This window comes from Dasypus novemcinctus, chromosome 2, assembly GCF_030445035.2.
Source record: "Dasypus novemcinctus isolate mDasNov1 chromosome 2, mDasNov1.1.hap2, whole genome shotgun sequence".
NCBI lineage: Eukaryota > Metazoa > Chordata > Mammalia > Cingulata > Dasypodidae > Dasypus > Dasypus novemcinctus.
In genome coordinates, this window is record NC_080674.1 from 27,592,906 (window position 1) to 27,599,036 (window position 6,131).

General features: G+C 37.6%; 1 pseudogene; it reads right to left on the reverse strand.

Annotated features, from left to right (window-relative positions):
* Nucleotides 1-3,838: 3,838 nt before the first annotated feature.
* LOC101418883 (vacuolar fusion protein CCZ1 homolog pseudogene) lies at nt 3,839-5,852 on the reverse strand (annotated as a pseudogene).
* Between the last annotated feature and the right edge of the window lie 279 nt (nt 5,853-6,131).

The window sequence follows — 6,131 nt, forward strand, 5'->3', positions numbered from 1 at the left end:
CCAAGAAGCCTAAAGTCTTGGCTGATGCTGGCAGCCATCTTGCACCAACATGTGGCAATAGACTTAGGTGAGGGAAGAAAATCATGCTTTATAGCCTGATAACTGTAAGCTTCTATCCCAAATAAATACTTTTTATAAAAGCCAACAAATTTCTAGTGTTTTGCATCAACACCCCTTTGGCTGACCTATACAGTAGGCTAGAACCCTGCTGATTAGGCATCTATCCCACTGCTCTCTAATCTAGTTCCTCTCTTTCCCCTGAGCAGATACCCCTCCTGTCTTTCCATTGCATCTGGGTCCCTTCTGAGATTCAAAGGGGGCTCAACTGGCCAAAATCACGACAAAGAAACCACTGTCCACCCTCCGTCAGAACCCTCTTCTTCCCAGGTAAATGTCCCTTCCCAGTACGTTGGCAAAAGTGAGCCAGGGGCTCCACCCAAGAATATTTACCATAAGGGTGGGGTATATGTGCTATTTCCAGCCACAGGGGAGAACAACTCACTTTTCCTTTGGGTTCTTTATCTTTCCACTACCCTCCTAGATGACTCAGAGACCTTACAGTTTTACATATATCCAAAGCAGATCCTTTAGATAGGTCTCTACCTTCTCTCCATTTTGTTGTTGTTGTTGTTTGTGAGAGGGTCAGTCTTTGCCTATCTACTTTGGTGCCATTTTCCAGAAGTCTATACTGTTTTGGTTGCATATTTGTGTAGGGAGAATCCTGAAAGAATGTCTAATTTGGGATTGAATTGATTTATTCCCTCCCTTTCCTTTTCCTTCCTCTACTCTTCCCTCCCCTGCCCTTTACTTCCCTTCATTTCCTTTGCCTTTACTCTCCTTTCCTTTCCTTCTTATTTCTCCAGAAATTTGCAATCCACTATGAGCAGAGGCAAGAACAAAAGAGACTTTGAGAACCACTGAACTCAGTCTCATTTGGGAAAGTAGATTACATTCCAATCCCTGAATGGTGGTACAAGGAGCATAATGGCCCAAGAGAGCCAATTATTGCAATTTTCTTGAATTTTACAAATCACTTGTTAAATGCAGCCAGCCACTATTAAAAATTGTAAATTATAAAACTTACAATTTAATAAAATGTATTTAAAACAAAGGTAATGCATACTCAACAATCATCACTTCCTAATTAACTGACTGTATTATTATTATCTATGTACATGAGGTTATTTATATCCATTTTTCCTATGTGGTAGAGATACCATGTAATGCCTGCTCCTCTGCATTTCTTTCCAACTTTGCTTTCAGTAAACTCACTTTCGAAGCTTGAAATCAGCCATGTGGATAGTATTTTCAACATGGAAATGGATACAGCCTACAAATTAGGGTTTGCTGATTGTCTAAAATTAAGAAAGTGATAGAGAAAATGTTAGTAATGTCTATCAAACACAAAAGTACATTGTCTATCAATTATGATTTGAATAGAAGAAAAAATTCAGAAATTCCTGAAGTGAGGTGAGGAGTCCCCGCTTCTCTAGACAGGGGGCTCGGGGTGGGGAGGCGCAGGCGTGAGAGGACACACAGTGACTCCAAGGACAACTGCAGAGACGAGGCGGATGGCGCAGGTCTACTTTATTGAGGAAGTACAAGCAGTTTTATAGAGTATGAAGAGAGGGGATTGGTGGAGGGTGATTGGGTTCTGATAGGCTAGATTAGCTGTTGTTACCTTATAAGGGCATAGAAGCAGAACTCGTCTACTAGGCTGGTCAGTAGTTACTAGGGAGAGCTTAAATTTGAGAGGGCTGAGCTGGATAGCTCGCTGATAGGTGGAAGAGAGCAGGCGTGTCTTTACGGGGTAGGAGGCCCTGAGATTGGCCCAGACGGAGGTGGTGTGAGGGGGCTTGCGTGAGTTTCCCCTGCGGGGAGGCGTAGGTGCATACCTCATCCCGAGGGGCCAACCAAGGGAGGCGTATTTCGTGCCTCAGACCTCGGAGGCGGCCAGTTCTGAGAGCCAAACTTTTGCATGCTTGCCCTCACTGAAGTACACAAAATGTGTTTTCTAAGTGAAGACTTGCTGGGATCATTTTCAAATGAGAGACTTTCCACTGAAATCTTTGTTTCATCTCACTAGTTAATGTAAATGAAAATATATAACATTCATATTGAAATTACATTCCTTTAATTGCAACAATGTGTGGACCACAGAAACAAAAGTTCAGCAAAAAATTCTTTAAAAGATTCTGTGATAATCAATTGGCTATATGGAATTTACTATGAAACATATTTTATTGTTACATGTAAATTCTGTGCTAAGTAAATTCTGTGCACAGTAAAATTTATAATAAACTAGTGTATATTTATACACACTAATAATATTTTTGGAGAGTCTGTTTTTAAACATTAACAAATATGCCACTGCTTGACTCTCCAAGAAATGTGGGTGTAGGATCTACAATAGTCATTTTCTTAAAAGATGAATAAATATCCTCAAAAAGGAAAACCATTTCAATTTGTATATGTATAGTTTTAAATAGGACTATCTTCCCTCCTTAGTAAGGTTTGTTTTTGTTTTTTTCAGGAAGAGAAGAGTGATAGTTGGTGGGTCTTATCTAACAAGTTGGGAAATATCAAACAAGTTCTGGCTATGCCTGAGCCCAGGCTTACAGCTTAAGAAGTAATTGTCCAAGTAGAATAGAAATGCTAAATTGATGAACTCAAGAACAGGGACACCGGAAGAATTAGGGAATTAGATTATCTCTGAAGACACACACTATGGAAACCTATGGAGAAAACTGAAAGAGTAAGGCACCATCATAACATAAATCCACCATCAACTTTTAGTCTGTAGAGAACTGGTCATTCAAGAAACATTGTGTGCTATGCATATCAATGAAATTTAAGGACCATGATTAGTTATGGCAATCCATTATTAGTAAAGAAATACAAATTATCTCTTGATTATGCATTTTCTTAGGGTGCTCTATGGATTTTGGAACAGAGAAAAATGATGTGATCTTTTATTTTATATCCATTTTTATTAGTTTCCTGAGGCTGCTGAAACAAATTTGCACAAATTTGGGGACTGAAAATAATAGAAATTTACTGTCTTATAGTTCTGAAGAACTGATGTCCAAATCAACTTGTTTACAGAGCCATGCTTTCTCCAAAAGGTCAAGGAGATAATTTTTCCTAGCTTTTCCCCAGCATATGGTGGGTAGAGGCAGTCCTTAGTGTTCCTTTAATTGGAGCAGTATAACTTCCATCTCTGCCTCTGTCTTCACAAGCCTTTTTTTTTCTCCCTGTGCCTTTGCCTAAATGTCCCTTGTCTTAAGAAGACACTAGTCTTATTGGATATAGGCTCACCCTAATCTAGTATGACTTCATCCTAATTCCATTACATTTACAAAAACCCTATTTCCAAATAAGGTCAAGTTTATAGGTATAGAAGTACTGTGGTTTGATACTGTGTGCACCCCAGAAAAGCATGTTCTTAATCCATTTTCGTGGGTATCATGGGTATGGACCATTGTGAATAAATCTTTGATCTCTGATGATGCTACTGCATTCATTCAGGACGAGACTTTTTTTTTTTAACTTTAACAATTTATTAATCTTATTTTACAATAAAATATTCATATAATGTTGAAAGAATGGAATGATAAAGATGTAGCAGATTACCTTTAATTAATTCCACATAAATATTTAAAATATAAAAATCTCAGAGGATCAATTTAGAGACTGAGTAGAATTTTGATTCTTCAAAGCAAGTATTGTTTTACTCTTGTCATTCATCCAGTCAATAATATGACTAACTTTCAATGGTGAACAGAATGTTTTGCTGAATTGATTTTTTTAGAGATAATTTCAGCAAATCATTTATCAGTCAATACAAGAAGAATATATCATTGAACTGCATTGCACAAAGTTTCTTTACTTCTTCATTTACTTCAATCAGGTTTGCATTTTTTCAAAATTCAAAATAACTTATAGTTCCCACTGATCAGACTTTTTTCCAACAACCCAATAATCACTCATTGCTTTCATGATGATTTCTTCATCTTCTTCAACTCTAGTAAAGTCCCTGTTGATGTCACCTAGAATTTTCATTAAATCCAGATTAACAGATGTAAGTGACACACTAGGCATTTTTCTCATGTGAATTGTACTTTTTTCAGCTAAATTCCTATGGTTGAAGAAAATAAACTTAAACTGGGGTCCTTTTTCAGACCCAAAGAGTCTTTTGTTGATATTAAATTGCTCACAAATATCAGATGCTAGCACTGTGAGCTGTGGCCCAACAATGATGTCCAGTCTTTGGCAAAAAATCCAATGTAGGCTGTAGGGAGGAATCAATCATAAAGCACACAGCTGCACTCATGGCCTTGTAAACAATTAAATGAAGCTCTTCATAAGTGTCATCTGTGTTTACAAAAATTGGGGGAAACCTGAATTTTGCTTCTGGGTCATTAAGGTTCAAGGGTCCAGTAAGAAATCCTCTGTAGTGTTGAAGATTTCCTGGTATTTCTGCCATTATTGGAGAATCTCTTCCTGTCAACTCCGGTTCAATGTGCCTTGGAAACAACAATGTGGTGAGGTATTTGTATAAAATTCTCATGTCATCTTGCTCTAATCCACTCTAGATGAGTTGATCATTATAGAGAAAGGCAGTGTATTTGACTATATTCAAGCTTTCCTCCATTCTATTAATAAAGGACTGGATTTTCAAATAAGTCATTTTGTCCAATGGGAAGAAACTGATTCCACCAAAAATGTCAAGTATGTCGCATGACTATAAATGCAATGTTTTCAAATACCAATGGAAGAATTTCTCTAGTCTTTCTTCTAGGAGCTTGACACCTCCATCTTTAATGGCTTTCAGAAATGTGCCATTCAAAAGCTTGTGCATGCTATAGCACAGTTGTAGCACTGAACTATACACCTTGTCCAACAATTCTTCTTGGTATTCAACATTGGTTTTCCATCTTAACTTTGCTTTTAGATTATAGGATTCTGAACAACCATGACCATCCAGAAATTTTCTTCTGGTTCATTGAAGAACTGTCTATTCTTCGGTGTATGTAAAGGTTTCGCAGGTGGAGTAAATGTTCTTGTAAATTGTACAATAGCTTCACATAAGCCAACATTTCTAATTTTTTCATTCTTTTCTACTTAATCCTCTTACTGGAGTCCTTTATAAATGAGATGTATACAGAGAGAGAGAGAGAAAGCCATGGAAGCAAGAGGTAGAAAGCAACGAAATCTGGAAGAGAAGGGAATGACCATCAGACATTGCCAGGTGTTTTGCCGTGTGACAGAGGAGTCAAGGGTCTCAGTCAGGCTTCAGGATAAAAGTGTCACCTTGATTTAGCCTGGATTTGGACATTTTTCTCAGCTGAAAAACTGTAAGCTTATAAGCTAATAAATTACTACTGTTTAAGCCAATATATTTAATGGTATATGCTTCAAGCAGTCTAACAAACTAAAGCATGAGGTAGGACATCCACATATCTTTTGGGGGGGCATAATTTCCCCCAGACGACCATTTCTATTGTATAGTGAATACTATCACACAATACCAATATTTCCTCTGCAGGACCAAGACACTGTTGGGATGTTAGTACCTAACAACTCTCACTTGAATCTGTCTCGGGAATTGTTCCAATCAGAGAACAGCTGCATTCCCCCAAGGTCCTGATCACATCATAGAAATAGACCACATGTAATGCCTTTCTTTGTGTGAGTGTAAAGGCCTTGAACATCTGTTTCAAGGTCAGGCGCTCTAAAAGGACATTTTTAACTCCAGAGCATCTGGTAGCATCTGCAGAGTGCTCTGTTAAAACTGAATTGCATTTCAACTCCTCCATCTGCCCAATCCTTTCCTCAAACTTCACAGGCATTATTTCCAAGTACACTATCAAATAAGACCCATGTGCATAACACTCAGAATCATAGGTTCTATAGACCCTATGAAAGTTTCCATTTAGGTTCCTTTGTAGGAACCTTTCCTACAAATTACTGAAACTTGGCCTCACTCTACTAAGACATTACTTATAAAATTTAAAATATAGTTCCAATATCCCCAAAATATGTTTTTTAAATACCATCTTTTTTCCCTTTAGAGAATCCATAATATCCAGATTAATAAATTACAGTATAGTACTTCTCATATTTGGGCA